The 18,102-nt window shown below is 38.2% G+C and overlaps 1 long non-coding RNA gene across 12 annotated transcripts in view; it reads left to right on the top strand.

The window, feature by feature from the left end:
* The window catches only part of LOC106848013 (uncharacterized), a 122,879-nt gene that overhangs the window by 14,866 nt on the left and 89,911 nt on the right, over positions 1-18,102 (top strand). For 2 of the 12 annotated variants that reach the window (XR_011495340.1, XR_011495345.1), the window contains exon 4: positions 15,019-15,109. The exons of the other annotated variants lie outside the window; for them this stretch is intronic. This is a non-coding gene — a long non-coding RNA (uncharacterized lncRNA). The remainder of the gene's footprint in view (positions 1-15,018; positions 15,110-18,102) is intronic. 12 annotated transcript variants of the gene reach the window in all.

Raw genomic sequence — 18,102 nt, 5'->3', positions numbered from 1 at the left:
TGGCCTACACTATTCAAATAAGCTCATCTAAAAATTTTTTTTAGCATGAATATATATATGAAAAAATATACATATAAAGTTGTATAATTATAGAGTGAATATTTCCATTTCAGATGTCAGAGACATCTTGTCAAAAGCCAAGAGCTATGAGTAAGTGGATGAAAATACTTTGCTTCATAAACAAGTTGGCCTATTTTATTTGGCCTACTTTTTTAAAAAGGCAATTTCCTTTTATAGGTAAGATAGCAATTGTTGAACAATTAAAATATTATTTCACAATAAGATGAGAATAAAGAAGGGATATTAAGATCATTTCTTTTCCACAAGACTGAAACCATTTTCTACATATTTGTCTATCAATGCATAATAGACTCATCAAGTAGACATTTTATTGTTATGCATTTATAATTCAAATTTCTAGTTCCAGAAAGAAACTCTTTCTGATAAATAGGCGCTTAGTGAAAAATTTTTGTTTGATAAGATTTCTACATTAAAGTTGAGGTATGATTTAATAAAGGCTATATTTAGTTAGTTGGTTGTTCTTGGATGGAAAAGGAAATAATTATATACACTTCACTTTTTAAGCATATATAGTTTTCTTGGATTTTGAACATCATAGTTATTTTGATTTTTTCTTTCTGCAGGAACATAATAAGCTATCTCTATCCATCCTTCAATTAAGTGCAGATATTTAATTTTGTAATTAGTTACAGATATTTTTAAAAAGTAGAGTTTTCAGCACCTAAAACGACATAATTGGGGACAAAGAAGATAAACTCAACTAATGAACATAGAGTTGAAAAATAGAATTCCAAAAAATTAAATGAACCCTTGCTTTCCATGTCAGTGAAAACCTTTTGTTACTTTCTGGCAGGTATCGCCACAGACAGAAGCTTTCCCATGTATTGACAGAACTGTGCAAATCCCAATTAGTTCTTCAGCTTTTCCAACGTCTGTTCTTGCCCGAGCAGTAATTCCAAACAATTCTCATGCAAGCAGAAAGTCATCCACATTATAAAAAGTTTAGGAATACTTTAGCTTAGTTTTATTTTGGGCTTTGTAAAGGCAGAGAGAGAATGTCACAAACACCAGTTGTAGACAAAATCTACAGTACATTAGACCTGGTGCTTCATCCACATTCAAAAGGTCAACAGCTAAGGTAACGGGGAGGAACTGTACATACAGAAAGTCAGAGGAAAGTGGATGAGAAATAAAATATTAGAAATATGTGAACGTGTGTACTCTCTAGGTCATATGTAAATTTGGCATTTAATTTATATAGTATCTGCATAGTGCTGTGTTATTACAAGTAAAACAGTCCTCTCCTCAACTATGGAGTAAGCTCTTTGAAGCAGGCTTTGAGTTTTATAGTCCCTCTGTATTCCTTAACACAGAGCCGAGCCTAGTGCTGAACACCCAATAAAAAATTATTGATAAATTGATTAAGATCATAATTCAAATTTGATAAGACATTGCAATGTTAGAATGTTCTTTGCAAACAACACAGCCATTAGGGATTCAAACTGAGGTGATATGGAGAGCTTTAGGTCACCTCAACATTGTTTATTTCTGATTTTAGGATTGCTTTAACTTTCTATTGACAGAAATTTGTAGTTGAAAAATATTTCCTGCTTAAGTGTGTTCTGTGTACTTCTCTTTATTGTCTTATCCTCTTCCTTTGGTTTTGTGCAAAAAGAAAAGATACGCTATATACTCTTTAAGAATTGCATTCTAGGGTCCAGCCCAGTGGTGTAGTGGTTAAATTCACATGCTCCACTTTGGTGGCCCAGAGTTCACAGGTTCAGATCCCAGGTGCAGACCTACACACTGCTCATCAAGCCATGCTGTGGTGGTGTCCTACACACAAAGTTGAGGAAGATTGGCACAGACATTAGCTCAGGGACAATCTTCCTCAAGCAAAAAGAGAAAGATTGGCAATGGATGTTAGCTCAGGGCCAGTCTTCTTTACCAAAAAAAAAAAAAAAGCAAAAGAAAAAGAATTGCATTATTCGCTTTCAGACACATTTAAACCCAATGAAGTATCAAGATCCCCTTTTTTGAAAATCCCTTTCTCCCCACTCTCCAACTAAAGTTTGGGAAGAGAGAACTGTTGAAATTCAATACAGGATCATAGAAATCCCAGCCTTCACTATCCTGACCCCACAGAGGAAGAGAGGTAAGTTAAAGAAAGTCATAATGACACACAGTTTTCATTACATGACATTTCAAAGTTAGGAGAGAGAGGTGATACAGAGGGTATACCCTCTCTCAGACCCAGATCTTGTCACAAAGTTCCAAACAGAGAGATGGTTGTGGAAAGAGTATTCTCTCTCCTATGGACCACATTGTATTCCTAGGAAAATTCCGAGTAGACCACTGGCTTTGCAGTTCTGTGTATTTAAGTGTCACAGCTTTGTTTTAGACATAGCTAATTAGGTCTGGCTGTAACCAGCCTGCGTCAGATTGCTTCACTGGAACTGAGTGGGTAATGGAACCTAGCTTCTCCTTACTGGAGAAGGGTGTCTTTGGTGATTGTGTTGTTGGTTATATTTGACTCGAACTCAGGGCGTATTGCCTTGAAAAAACTACTAATAGTCTCTGGACAAAGATTTTCTGTGTCACTAATCATTGAAAAGCTGTCACTATTTCAGTGTACAGTAAGTGGCATATTAACTAACATTTCTGTTTATATGTGAATTCCACATGGCTTATCTTTTGGCTCATTGGACACAGGTCAATGAAAAGTGAGCCTAGTTAGCACAAGGGAGCTTTCCACGCTTTATGTCTCTAAGCTCAATGAATTACTCTAACATCCAAATTGGCATTGCTCTATTTATACTGTCTAATCAGGAATATAATTTCACAACATCGAGTTTGCAGCACAACCATAGCATTGCAATTTAGCACACATTTTGTTAATGAGCTTTGTATCCCATTAAATTCTCATCTTTGCAGCCCAGTGCCATATGTTATTCGTCTAGAGTAAACCTTTTAAGCAAGAGGAAATAAAAAGGAGTAAAATTACTGTGTGACATGCTAGTGGTTACATACCAACAACCAGTCCTCTCTTCTTCTTTCCTAATCAAGCCCTAATTTTGTTCAAGTTTGGGAAAAATGTGCTCAGGGAAGTTGTGCCCACTCCCAGCCCAGGGAATAAAGCATGAAGGCTATAGGTCATAATCTCATTCCCCTTTCACCAGGGATTCATTTGGAGTCCATATGTAACCGAGTTCTGGCCAATAAGACCTGAAAGAAAGTCTGTTGCAAGGCTTCTGGGAAAGGTTTCTTCCTGGTAAAGGAAATATGCATGAGGAGAAAACACCTCAATTCCCTTCCTTTCCAGCCTTTGGATTCTGTTATGAGGATTTAGTGCATAGAGTTGCTGCTGCCTAGGGGATGGGGAAGAGGAAGATTGACGACATGCAGAGCATGGCAATGCCGAAGGTAAGAAAGAGCTTAGGTACCTTAAGGCATTGCTAGGCTGCTGAGCCAGTCCTTAGATCTGCTTCTCTCTGGACTTCTTGCGGAATGTCCTAATAAATGTCCTTATTGTTTAACCGCATTTAGCAGGGTCTTCTGTTACTTACAGACAAAAGCATTCCAACTGATAAAAGAAGTTAGTTAAAAGAATGCGGTTCTTCATACAGTGTGATTGCTTCTCTCACAGGCAAAGGCAAGGCGAAGAAAAGAAAGGGCATTACTGGTTTACTAATGAGCTTTCTGTAGATCTGGTACTTTAGAGCTTGAAATGCATTTCCCCTATAGAAATGTTATAAATGGTGTCCGGGTTCCCTAGGTAAGCCCATAAGGCCTATTTAATCCAATAATGCCACAAAATCTGTGCAGTCTAGTAGAACTGAATCACCTTGAAAAACAATGTTTCCTTTGGGACAAAAATGACTTCAGGAAAAAAACCATCAATTTCAGAGATTCAGCTTGACAAAATAGAAAATCATCACCCCAATAGCAATAAAACTTAACACTTCCCTCCCCTTAAGGACTGGGCATTAGGAAGGGTATTAATGTATATGCCAAAAGGCAATGATAATACCTGCTGCCTGGGAGTCAGTATGAGAGGTCAAAGGCTAGGCAGTGACACAGGAGCAAGATGGAAGCTCGGCAAGGGTGAGGGGTATGTTTTCTTTCCCCTCGACCCCTACTTCCGGGAGTTTACCTGCCTGTTTCTATTTCTATACCGCTACCTACTGTTTCTAATAAAACAATTCTTCCTCTCTCTTCCCGGAAGCATTCATAACTTGTGGCACATTCAGGCAGAACTAACAGTGTTATGCTAATATCATTGCTTACCTGGTTTTGTTCACTCTGAAAACAAGATCCTTGATGCTGTTAAAAAGCAAAATTCAGCTGAATAAATTTTAAAAGGGGCTGTTCTGGTGGTGTACTGGTGAAGTTCACATGCTCTTGCTTCGGCAGCCCAGGGTTCACAGGTTCAGATCCTGGGCACAGACCTATGCATCACTCATTGAGCCATGCTGTGGCGGCATCCCACATACAAAATAGAGGAAGATTTCCACAGATGTTAGCTTAGGGACAATCTTCCTCAAACAAAAAGAGGAAGATTGGCAACAGATATTAGCTTAGAGCCAATCTTCCTCACCAAAAAAGTGAAAAAACCAAAATCTAATTGGCTTTATTAAATGACTCATGAATCAGGCAGCATCTCATCTGGCAAGCAGAGAGATACTCCAAGGGGTTACACAACATGGAAAGCTTTTATAGTAAGAAGGGTGGGACAAGAAAAGGAAGTCATCAGCAAGGATAAATGCAAGTTCATTGGAGGAAAGTTAAAGTTGAGGTGATGATGGCTTCTCATTGGCTGAGCTCTGGCATTTCCATTGGCTGGGCTAGTTGCTGGGCAAGAAGGAAGTCTTCCTTCCTCCTGCTGGAGTAGTAAGGTAGTTGCACTCCCTGTTTGGGGGTCAAGGTATGTCTCTTCCTGTTGGGATCAGTTACTGAAGCTTCTTCTTTTTGGGGTCAGTAACTGAGGTCTTCTAACTGGCGTTTGTAATTGACATCTTCTTACTGAAGCTTCTTCTTTTTGGGGTCAGTAACTGAGGTCTTCTAACTGGGGTTTGTAATTGACATCTTCTTGTTTGGGGTAATTGAAGATGAGTGGTAGGGTGTGAGAACTCCCTCTACAGGTCTTCCCAACTCCAATTTTAGTTGAGATTTCCTTTATTAATTTTAACAATGCTAATGGTGAGATATTGGTCTTAAGGTATCTTTACACAAAAATACCTATGGGAGCTGTTTAACTTGGGATCAAATGGCAAGACATTCTACTGATATTAAATTAATTTGTGCTTTGTTCTCACCAGTGAACCGGGAAGATGTGAGAAGTCTTGTTGGTCACTTCTCCCTAAAACTCAAAAAGGTTGCCAGGTTTTGTGTCCTGAGCTCTGAACTCCTTGCCTTGTGGTGTTGTTGACCACCTCCATGTGGCAGGGCCAAGAGGGGAAGTGGTCAGGACCCCAAAAGACAACTCTCACACACTCTTTGTTGGTTTGTCTTCTCTTTAAGCCTAAACTTGTGGAAAGAGAAGGCAGACAAACTGGGGAAGAGAGAGGCTTTCCAGGAGTTTTCTCAGAAGCTTAGCTAGTAAATGAGGATATGGGGGTCTTTCACTGAAAGACAAAAATCTGAGGCCTGTTCTCACCCTGAACCTTTGAGATGTGTCTAATCTCTGATGGGGTTATACTGAGATGTTGAGGAGGAGGGAAATTAATTCTTGTGATAGGCAATACAAATTATTAAAATGATTATGCTGAGAATATATAGTCAACCACACATAAAGTACATAGAAAGGGAATGTGTCTGATTTGTCTTAGAGCCTCTCTGATTCTTCCAGTTAATCACTGAGTCCTTGTGAATATGAGCATGATTTCCTGTATGCCACACTTAAAGTCTCTTTCATGCATAATATCATGTGGGTTCCTTATGCCCACTACTCCTTTGACGATTGCTAGAGATTTTAACTGATAATAACCACCAGAAGCAGGAAGTGGGATTAGGTAAATGGCTGCTGCTTTGCTGTTTCAACATTCTTTTCCTTTACTTAGAACTTCTGTCCCCCGCGTCTTAGTCGGTTCAGGCTGCTAAAGCAAAAATGTAATAGACTAGGTGGCTTATAAGCAACAGAAATGTATTGCTCAGAGTTCTAGAGGCTGGAAGTCCAAGATCAGGGTCGAATTCTGGTGACAGCCCTCTTCCAGGTGGCAGACTGCAAACTTCTCATTGTATCCTCTCAGGATGGAGAACAGAGAGAGGAAGCTGGCTCGCTTGAGACTATTACAAGGGCACTAATCCCATTCATGATGGTTCCATGCTCATGACCTCATCCAATCCTATTTACCTCTCAAAGGCCCCATCTCCTGACACCATCACATGATGGTGGGGGAGGATTTCAACATGTGAATTTTGGAGGGACACAGCCATTCAATATATAACACCCTGTCATTCCAGGGGCTGTGTGTCCCCTGCCACCAAAGGAAGAGACATGAATTATCTCCTTGGAGTTTTGAAAACTGGTAAAAAAGAGCACTCTACCTCTGAGTTACATTTCATGCAGTCAGCTCAAGCAATGCATTCTCAGTAAAATATATGAGAAAATATTAGACTGTGGGAAGTTTCCCAGTGAGGCTTCTCCAGGATTCCAAATTCCTCATGGAATTATGTTTGGATCTCAGCAAACGTCATCTGCCTTTCCAAGATGGAGCCTGCCAGGCTGGGGAACTCATCAGTGGGACTGACCACTGTAATAGTGTAATAGTTTCTATTGCTATGTAACAAATTACTTCAAAATTTAGTGGCTTAAAATAACACATATTTCTGTTTTATTATTGAGGTAAAATTGGAATATAATGTGATATAAGTTTCAGGTGTACAACATTGTAATTCAACATAGGTATACAAAGTGTTCATCCCCAAAACTCTAGTTAGCATCTATCACCATACGATTGAGCCCCTTCTTCACCCATTTTGTCCACTCCCCAACTCCCTTTCCCTCTGTTCTCTATATCATGAGCTTGTTTTTATTTGCTTGTGTTTTAGATTTCACATACGAGTGAAATCATACAGTATTTCTCTTTCTCTGTCTGACTTATTTCACTTAGTGTAATGCCCTCAAGATCCATCCATGTTGTTGCAAATGGCTGGATTTCATTCCTTTTTATGGCTGAACAGTATTCCATTGTATATATGTACCACATCTTCTTTATCCATTCATCAATTGATGGACACCTCCATATCTTGGCTATTGTAATGCTAAATGAACATAGGAGTGCATGCATCTTTTCAAATTAGTGTTTGTATTTTTTGGATAAATACTCAGAAGTTTAACAGCTGGATCGTATGGTAGTTCTATTCTTAATTTTTTGAGGAATCTCTATACTGTTTTCCATAGTGGCTGCACCTCCTTACTTTCCTACCAGTAGTTTATAAGAGTTCCCTTTTTCTCCACATCCTCGCCAGCACTCATTTCTTCTCCTTTTGATAACAGCCATTCTAACAGGTGTGAAGTGATATCTGTTTGTGGTTTGGATTTGCATTTTCCTAACAATTAGTGATGAGCATCTTCTCATGCGCCTGTTGGCAATCTGGATGTCTTCTTTGGAAAACTGTCTATTCAGATCCTCTGCCCATTTTTGAAGTGGATTGTTTGCTTTTTTGTTGTTGAGTTGTATGAATCCTTTATACCTTTTGGATATTAATCTTATTGGATATATGATTTTGCAAATATCTTCTCTCATTTAGTAGGTTGTCCTTCACTTTGGTGATGGCTTCCTTCACTGTGCAGAAGCTTTTTAGTTTGATGTAATCCCACTTGTTTATTTTTGCTTTTGTTTCTATTGCTTTTGGAATCATATCCATAAAAATATTGCTAAGACTGATGTCAAGAAGCTTGCCACCTATGTTTTCTTCTACGAATTGTATCATTTCAGGTCTTCCATTCAAAATCTATTTCAGTTAATTTTTGTTTATGGTGTAAAATAATGGTCTAGTTTCATTCTTTTGCATATGACTGTCCAGTTTTCCCAATGCCATTCATCGAAGACACTTTCCTTTCTCCATTGTATGTTCTTGGCTGCTTTGCTGTAAATTAATTGTCCATATATGTGTGGCTTTATTTCTGGGCTCTCAGCTCTGTCCCGTTGATCTGTGTGTCTGTTTTTATGTCAGTACCATCCTCTTTGATTACTATAGCTTTGTAGTATAGTTTGAAATCAAGGAGTGTGACGCCTGCAGCTTTCTTCTTCTTTTTGAAGATTGCTTTGGCTTTTTGAGATCTTTTGTGGTTCTGTAAAAATTTTGAAATTCTTTGTTCTGGTTTTGTGAAAAATGTCATAGGAGTTTGATGGGCATTGCATTTAATCTGTAGGTTGCTTTGGATAGTGTGGCTATTTTAACAATATTAATTCTTCCAATCCATAAGCATGGAATATCTTTTTGTTTATTTGTATCTTCTTCAATTTCTTTCATCAATGTCTTATCATTTTCAGTATACAGATCTTTCACTTCCTTGCTTAAATTTTATTCTTTTTGATTCAATTGTAAATGGGATTGTTTTCTTAATTTCTCTTTCTGATAGTTTGTTATTAATGTATAGAAATGCCACAGATTTCCATAGATTGATTTTGTATCCTGCAACTTCACTGAATTCACTTATTAGTTCTAACAGTTTTTTGGTGGAGTCTTTAGGGTTTTATTATTGTCCTCATTGCTGTGCCTATCTTATAACATTCCAGTACTATGTTGAATAAAAGTGGCAAGAGTCAGCGTCCTTGTCTTCTTCCTGATCTTAGAGGAAATGCTTTCAGTTTTGCACCATTGAGTATGATGTTGGCTGTGAGCTTGTCATATATGGCCTTTATTATTTGCAATACGTTTCCTCTATACTGACTTTGTTGAGAGTTTTTATTATAAATGGATGTTGAATCTTCTCAAATCCTTTTTCTTCATCTATTGAGATGACCAAATGATTTATATCCCTTATTTTGTTCATGTTATGTATCATGCTAATTGATTCAGAATGTTAAACCATCCTTGCATCCCTGGAATAAACCCCACTTGATCATGGTCTGTGATCCTTTTAATATATTGTTGAATTCAGTTTGCTAATAGCTTCTTGAGGATTTTTTCATTTATGTTCATTAAGGATATTAGCCTGTAATTTTCTTTTTTGTGGTGTCCTTGCCTGATTTTGGTATCAGGATAATGCTGACCCTGTAAAATGAGTTTGGAAGCTTTCCATCCTCTTCAATTTTTTGGAAAATTTGAGAAAGACAAGTATTAATTCTTGTTTGAATGTTTGGTAGAATTCACCAGTAAAGCCATCTGATCATGGACTTTTATTTGCTGGGAGGTTTTTGATTACTGATCCAATTTCCACACTAGTAATTAGTCTATTCAGATTTCTATTTCTTCGTGATTCAATCTTGGAAGATTGTATTTTCCTAGGAATTTATCTATTTCTCCTAGGTTGTTTGATTTGTTGGAGTATAATTGCTCATAGACGTCTCTTGTGATCCTTTGTATTTCTGTGGTATCAGTTGTAACTTCTCTTTCATTTCTGATTTTGTTTATTTGAGCTCTCTTTTTTTCTTGGTTAATCTAGCTAAACATTTGTCAATTTTGTTTATCTTTTCAACCAATCAGCTCTAAGTTTCATTGATCTTTTCTATTATCTTTTTAGTCTCTATTTCATTTATTTACTCCCTGATTTTTATTATTTCCTTGTAGTAACTTTGGGCTTCATTTGTTCTTCTTTTTCCAGTTCCCTTGGGTGTAAACTTAGATTGTTATTTGAGATTTTTTCCTTGTGTGTTGAGGTAGGCCTGTATTGCTATGAACTTCCCTCTTAAAGTCACTTTTGCTGCATCTCATAGATTTTACATTGTACTTCCATTTTTATTTGTCTTTAGTATTTTTCACTTTCTTCTTTGATTTATTTGATGACTCATGGTTGTTCAGTAGTATGTTGTTTAACCTCCACATTTTTGTTATTTTTTCCTGTTGTAATTGATTTCTAGTTTCATACCATTATGGTTGGAAAAGGTGCTTGATAGGATTTCAATCTTCTTGAATTTATTGAGACTTATTTTGTTTCCAAACATATGGCCTATCATTGAGAATGTTCCATGTGCACCTGAGAAAAATGTGTATTCTGATGCTTTTGGATGGAGTGTTTTGTATGTATCTATTAAGTCCATCTGGTCTAATGTGTCATTTAAGGTCGATGTTTCCTTGTTGATTTTCTGTCTGGATGATCTATCCATTCACACAAGCAGAGTGTTAAAGTCTCCTACTATTACTGTATTGCTGTCAATCTCTCCCTTTAGGTCTGTTAGTATTTGCTTTATATATATTTTTGTGTTCTTATGTTGGGTGCATATTTATCTGTAAATGTTATAACTTCTTACTGGATCAACACCTTTATCATTATGTAATGCCCTTCTTTATCTTTTATTACAGTCTTTGTTTTAAAGTCTATTCTATATGATATGAGTTTAGCTACATAAGGTTTCTTTTCATTTCCATTTGCATGGAATTCCTTTCTCCATTCCTTCACTTTCCTTCACTTTCAGTCTGTGTGTGCCCTTACTTATGAAGTGAGTCTCTTGTAAGCAGCATATAGATGTCTTGTTTTTTATCCATTCAGTCATTCTGAGTCTCTTTTTTACTTTTTTGCTGGGCAATATTGGTCCTGAGCTAATATCTGTTGCCAGTAGTCTTCTACTTTATATGTGGGTCACCACCACAGCATGGTCAATGAGTGATGTAGGTTCATGCCTGGGATCCAAATCTATGAACCCGGGCTACCGAAGTGGAACACACTGAACTTAACCATGACACCATGGAGCCAGCCCCAACTCTGTGTCTTTTGATTGGAGAATTCAGTCCATTTACATTTAAAGGAATGGAGAATTTAGTCCATTTACATTTAGAGTGATTATTGATAGGTTTGTACTTATTGCCATTTTGTTATTGTGTTATGACTGTTTTCATAGTTCCTCTCTTTTCCTTTCTTCTCATTCTCTCTTCCCTTGTTGTTTGATGGTTTTCTTTAGTGTTATGTTTATATTCCTTTCTCATTTTCTTTTGTGTATTTACTGTAAGTTTTTGCTTTATGGTTACTGTGAGGTTCACATATAATATCCTATGTATATAATGGTCTATTTATGTTGATAGCAACTGATATTTGAACACATTCTAAAACTTTACATTCCCCTCTCCATGTTTTATATTTTCCATGTCCCCTCTTGCATCTTTTTATTTTATGCATCCCTTAACTGATTATTATAGTTTTAGTTAATTTCACTACTTTATCTTATAACATTTATACTTGCTTTATAAGTGATTGATCCACTACATTTACTATATATTTACCTTTTCCTATGAGATTTTTGCTTTCATATGTTTTCTTGTAATTAACTAGTGCCATTTCTGTTCAGGTTAAAGAAGTCCCTTTAACATTTCTTGTAAGGCTGGTTTGATGGTGTTGAACTTTGTTGGCTTCTATTTATCTGGAAAACTCTCAACCTCTCCTTCAATTCTGAATGGTAACCTCACCAGGTAAAGAATTCTTGGTTGGAAGTTTTTTCCTCTCTGCACTTTGAATATGTCATACCACTCTCTTCTGACCTGCAAATTTTCTGGTGAAAAATCTGCTGATAGCCTTATGGGATTTCCCTTCTATATAATAAGTTGTTTTTCTCTTGCTACTTTAAATATTCTCTCTTTATCTTTAAATTTTACAATTTTAATTATAAGATGTCTTGGTATGGATCTCTTTGGGTTTACATTATTTGGAATTCTCTGGGCTTCCTGGACCTGGAGATCTGTTTCCTTCTCCAGATTAAGGAAGTCTTTAGCCATTATTTCTTCAAATAAGTTTTCTGGATCTTTCTCTCTCTCTTCCTCTTCTGGGACCCCTATAATTCAAATATTATTCCACTTGATATTGTCCCAAAGATCCCTTAAGATATCCTCAATTTTTAAAATTCTTTTTTCTTTTTTCTTCTCTGACAGTGTGAATTATATTACTCTGTCTTCCAGCTCCCTGATTCATTCTTCTGCTTCATCCAATCTGCTGTTGAACCCCTCTAGTGTATTTTTCAGTTCAATTATTTTATTTTTCAGCTGTGTAACTTCTGTTTGAAACTTTCTTATGTTTTATATCTCTTTTTTGAAGATCTCACTGTGTTCGTCCATTCTTCTCTTGAGTTTGGAGAGCATCTTTATGACCATTATTTTGAACTCTTTACCAGGTAGATTGCTTATCTCATTTCATTAATGTCTGTTTCTGACGTTTTGTTTTGTTCTTTTGTTTGGAACATATTCTGTTGTCTCCTCATTTTGCCTCACTCTCTGTGTTTATTTCTGTGTATTAGCAAATCAACTACTTCTCTCAGCCTTGAAGGAGCACCCTCGTTTGGGGGTTGTCATGGGCCCAGAAGTGCAATTTCCCCAGGCCACCAGAGCTTGGCAATCAAGGGGCATCCCCTGTGTGGGTTGTGCACACCCTCCTGCTGTGGAAGGGCTGTGTCTGCAGTAAGTATGTGGGCATGACTCTCAGTGGGATGCTCCCACCAGCACTAGTAGGTTAGAGAGAGAGTTCCTAAATGTCACCTGCCAACGCAAGCATTAGCAAGGTAGAATGAGGTTGCAAAAATGGTGCCCACCAGTGTCTCCATCCCTGGAGAGTTTCCTCAACATTTTTTCCCTCAACAGTTTCCTGCCTTTCCAGCAGACACTTTAAGATTAGTGAGTGGGTCTCCTTCATATATGGTCTAGGTGCTTTTCAAACTGGTGTTTTTGCATTGGGTCCTGAGATGAGTGACTCTATACATGAGCCCTTTAAGAGTGAGTTCTCTGTTCACTACAGTTCTATGGTTTTCCTGGATGTAATCCCCACTGGTTTTCAAAGTTAGGCATTTTGGGGGCTCATCTCTCTTGTGCACAATCTAAAAGTTGGGGTCCCTGATGTGGAGCACAAACCCCTGGCTCTTCAGGGAAAAGTTCCATATTTTTTGGATCCCTCCTGATTGTGGATTCCTGTGCCTGGGGTGTTTTTTTTGGCTTTGGTGAGACTATTTCTCTGCCTCTCCTGCTCATCTCAATGCTGTCCCTTTATCCTTTGTTGTGGAGGCTCTGTTTATCTAGTTTTCAGAGGAAATTATTCTGCATGTAGTTGTAGATTTATTGTGTCTTTGGGAGGAGATGAGTTCGTGATCTTCCTATGCCACCATTTTGAACCCCCTTCAGTCCAACCCATATTTCTTATCTCACAATTTCTGTAGATCAGGAGTCTGGCAAGTCACAGGTCCCACACACTCAATAAAGGGAGGTTACATAAAGGCATGGCCACAAGGAGACAAACATCAGGAGGTAGGAATTACTGGGGGTCACTTTAGGGCCTGTCCACCACACCAAGTTTCTTAAACTCTAGCTACACACTAAAACTCTGAAATAATTACCTTACATGACTGTAAAAATTGTCTTCAGCACTTCTCCTAGATCTGGGTTCTGGGTTCAGTGTCTTGGTATGTCATTAGCTTTATCTTGTACCATCGTCTTTCAACAATATAATCCTGAGCAGTCTGTATACAAGTACAAACTAGACCAGAAGACACTGGGTCTGCAAGGCTTTGCCAGAGCCCATAAGTCAGCCCTGCTTCTGAAAGCTAGGTGGTGAGAGGGAATACCAGAAGGGCCCAATCAATTCATTAAATCTTTACTACCGTAGGGTTACCATTGAACATTATTGCTTCTGTAGTGATGGTGCAATACATAGTTCAGGTCTTTGGGCAAACTATGCTGGTGCTTCATATTTAAGCCCCAAGATTATAGCTTTCTGTTACTGTTTCTACAGTCATAAACCAGGACAATTGTAGCCTTCCCTCCTTAAGGAATCTCATTGAACCCGGGTCAACCATATGGTCTCTCTCTTCCCTCCCAGTGAATTCCCCTTGGGGCTCTGGGATAGCAGTAGAATTTAGTCAGGGCGACTACTCTCCACTAAACAGTTTTCTTAATTTCCAATCTCAGGGAAAAGTCGTCGAGAGTTTGCCTCCTTCATACATTAAGGGTTCTTTGTGCAAATTGGTGCACCTACTTCTGAGGTTCTGATTCCTAAGAGTTAGGTGCAGCCCTACTAAATCTAACAGAAGATTTGTTTGGTTACAATGACTTTTTGCGTTATATTTGCATAACTGTGCAACTGCACAGAGTAGAGAAGAATGGCTGTAAGATGACTTTTTTACCTCAGCCTAAACAGAGAAGCAGCTGGTACTCTGCTCAGTAAAACAAATTAAAGCCCTGCCTCACCAGGCATTCCAGGCACCCCGTTACACTGGTATTTTATTATACACGTCTTCAAAGCAGTCTTTAAGTACTGAATCTTTATCAATTGAATTCTATGGGAAGTTTTACTCTTCTCCATTATGCTCTGCCAAATGCTGGCTGGAGCTGTGTGATGCTACAATTCTCTGTCATTTCATCCCCGGAAATCTTTGTCTGCTTTCTTTATACATGCTAAGGCTATAGGAACAGTGTTTTAAGGTCTCTTTGTTGGGAAAAGCCCAAACTGAAAACAGCTGCCCCACTGGGCAGAAACAAGGAGGCCATGTCATTTCTTATATAGTGCATTAAACAGTCATTCCAGGTGTTACTGTTTAACTCTTTCATAGTCCAAATATAATGTGGATTTTACAAGCACATGGGACTTTTGAGATTTTTCTAGGGCCGTTAACAGCTAATAAGTACAAGAACATAGTGACTGGAAGTTGGGTAAAAATTTTTCCTGCTTTGCTATTTATACTTTGCTTTCTACTTATGCCTCTCCCTGAAAACTCATAGACACAAATTCTGGATCAACTTTTCTCTGTTTAAATCTATTTATAAACACATGAATGTTGATAGCTTTTGAGTACTGAAGTTAGGTGAATTTATATTTCAGAACAAAAATTAACTGATATCTTCCTGGACATTTTATTACAGCAGAGGCAAAAATCTAGTACCTTGAGATGAAGATAAAAAAGGATAGGGAAGTGGGACAAGCTTCTGAGTTTGAGACATCATCTCTTTCCTGGTAAGAACCGCACGCTCAAACTGAGGGACTAGGGTGCATCGAATGAACATAGTTGTTAATCATGGTCTTCCTTGCTACTATTCTTTTTTGCTGTTCAACTAATACTTGAGTGGAGAGAAAAGGGAATCAAGAGAGAAATCCAAAAGCCACAACTAGGAGGAAAGGAGGAGATGAAAGTTCCTATAGGCACTGCTCTTTGCAGATAGCTGTTATGACATAACCCATTTATATAGAAGGCAAACAGAAAGAGAGACACAGACAGAGACTCACACACACATGCCATTCTGAGACTGCCTGGGTGTTATTTTGGCTGATACAGCTAATGAAACCAGTATTGTTCATGGTTTTTAGTTATAGACAACAGAAATCTAGCTAACGAAAACAGAACATGATTTATTAAAAGATAATCGTAGCTCCTAAATCGTTGAGAGAGCTGGAAAAAGAGACTCGATGCTAAATGCTATAACGACTCACAAAACCCTACCTTAGAAATGGAGTGCCCAGAGAGCTGTGGCCTCTGTGATGATCAGGAATTTGCTGAATCAGGAAACTGCTCTTATAACAGCCACCTCTGCCAGAAACCATATCGGTAATAGGGTGAATCAATAACATGGGTCTTAGATGGCCTGTTTTTCCATGTGACTAATTTCTAAACTAGGAACTTATGCGAGTATGCTTAGATGGGTAAAACTAAATCCTATCTTGAAGCTTAGCCACAAGGAATTTTGGGGAATACTGCTTTTTTCTTATTCTCCCAGCCTCTGCATGCTAGGAGTTGGAACAAGTATTTATCAAGACACATCGCTATATGCTGCCATTCTACTGGACTTAGTAGACTATGAAAGAATCCTTATTCAAAATGGAGGAAAGGATGATAAAATTTAAGTAAAAAGACAACAGTAAAACAAAACAAAGCAAGCTCCAAGTGACCTCTCAGTATTCACATCCTTGTGTGCACTTCTCCCATATGGAATCATGGCTGGTCAAGAAGATTAATAGAATACGGTGTGTGACTTCTGAGGCTATTGTCATAAAAAGGCACTACAGTTTCTGCCTTGATCTCTTGGACTGCTTGCTCTGGGGAAAACCAACCTCCATGTTGTGAAGACATACAAAGAGTTCCTTGGGGAAATCCATCTGGAGAGGAAACAACTTGTCCACATCAACTTGTGAGCCATGTGAGGGGGCCACCATGGAGGTGGATCGCCAGCCTCAGCCAGGCCTTTGGAGATCATAGCCCCAGCTGATGTCTGACTGCAACCTTAAGATCCTGTGCTAGAACATGCAACCCAGCCTTTTCTAAATTCCTGGATGAAATGATGAGAGAAATACATCATTATTGATACATATTATTGATATTTTAAACCACTACATTTTGGGGTACTTTGCTACACAGCTATAGATAACTAATACAAGGCTCTTACATCATGACGTCAGCAAAACCTCTCTGAAGAGATAGTATTTGCTATGACCTGAACAAGGAATAACCAGCTGTTTGACCCTTGGGGAGTTCAGTTTTCCAGGCAGAAGCAGTAGCCAAAAGGAAGTTGGAAGGAAAGTGAGTGTGTGCAGAGCATAATGAGTGGGATTTGGGGAGGAGGGTGTGGGGAGAGGTATGTAGGAGCTGGGTTCTTTAAAGTAGTGCAGGTCATGGCAAGGAATTTGGATGTTTTCCCTAAGTGCAATAGGAGTTATTAAAAAGTTTTAATCATGTTAGTGATGTGAGGTAAGAATGGGAGGTAAAGAAATACTTCTTGATATACCCACTCAAGAATTTTTGCTGTGACAGAGGAGCAGATATAGGGTCAAGTGAGGCTCTGTTCTTTTCTAAAATGGGGACAAGTAAGACCTATTTGCATGCTGAGGGAAATGGTTTTAGAGTGAGGGAGAAATTAGTGGTGCAGGAGAGCAAACGGATAATTGCAGGACAATTGTTCTTAAATAGGCAAGAGGGATGAATTCAGATGACAACAAGTGAGGCTGTTCCTCAGTGGGAGCAAAGACAGAGAGCAAGCCAAGTACTTGGGGACATTGGCAGTTAGACTGGTGAATCTGTAAAAATGAGGTGATTTTGTCTGATTGCATCTATTTTCTTAATAAAATGTTTGCTTTGATTATAAGTTAAAAGTGAGGATATAGGAGGTTTGAAGAAAGCTGAAGTAGATATTTGTGTTGCATGTCTGAATAAGTGGAACACTCAATTGGAATTTCTATTGCTTTCCACTTCCAGAGAAAACAACAACAAAAACAAGAAAGAGAAAAACAAGTTGATATGAGTTATTTAGTCCAAAAAGGCATAGCTGGTGGCAAAGGAGGATAAAAGGGAGAGGAGCGTTTGAGCTGAGAGAGAAATGATCTTATTTTATTCCCCTAGAATTCTAGAATTTTAGAGTTAGAGGGAAGCTTAGATTCATATATTTAGGCAAAGGCACACCCTTTGTAATTTTTCTTTGTCCTTTTTGTTCGTGTTTGGTTGACCCAGGAAATTATATTTATAAAATAAACTGATGATTTCTGTTTTTATCATCAGTGAAATCAACATGATCATAACTAAAAACTTGAGACTTTCACTCCAACGAGAGGCATCAATGATTATTTGATGGGATTTATTCATTCAGCAAAATCGATTAAATGCCTACTTTGTTTACTATAGTGTTCTAGGTCTAGGTGGTAGGAAACAATGTCGAGTGAGTAAGATAAGCTCTCAGCCCTGCTAGGTCCTACTCCAGCCTTCATCTACCATGTAGATAATCAGGCATGTTTTCAGTCTTTCACCTCCATGAAACACTTCTGCTATAAAACATGCCTCTAAGGCACACCTGGAGACAGTATAGTGTAATGTTCAGAGGCCTGACCAGGTTTGAATCCCTTAAACTCTCTGCCTTGTTTCCTCCCCCGTACAGCAGGCACAATAATAGAGCACACGTCATTCAGTTCCTGAGATAATTAAATGAACTTTGACATACAGAATGCTTAGTGCAGAGCCTGGTACA

Source organism: Equus asinus, chromosome 18 (genome assembly GCF_041296235.1).
Source record: "Equus asinus isolate D_3611 breed Donkey chromosome 18, EquAss-T2T_v2, whole genome shotgun sequence".
Lineage (NCBI taxonomy): Eukaryota > Metazoa > Chordata > Mammalia > Perissodactyla > Equidae > Equus > Equus asinus.
The sequence above is the reverse complement of the archived record's forward strand: the minus strand, read 5'-3'. Positions and strand labels throughout refer to the sequence as shown.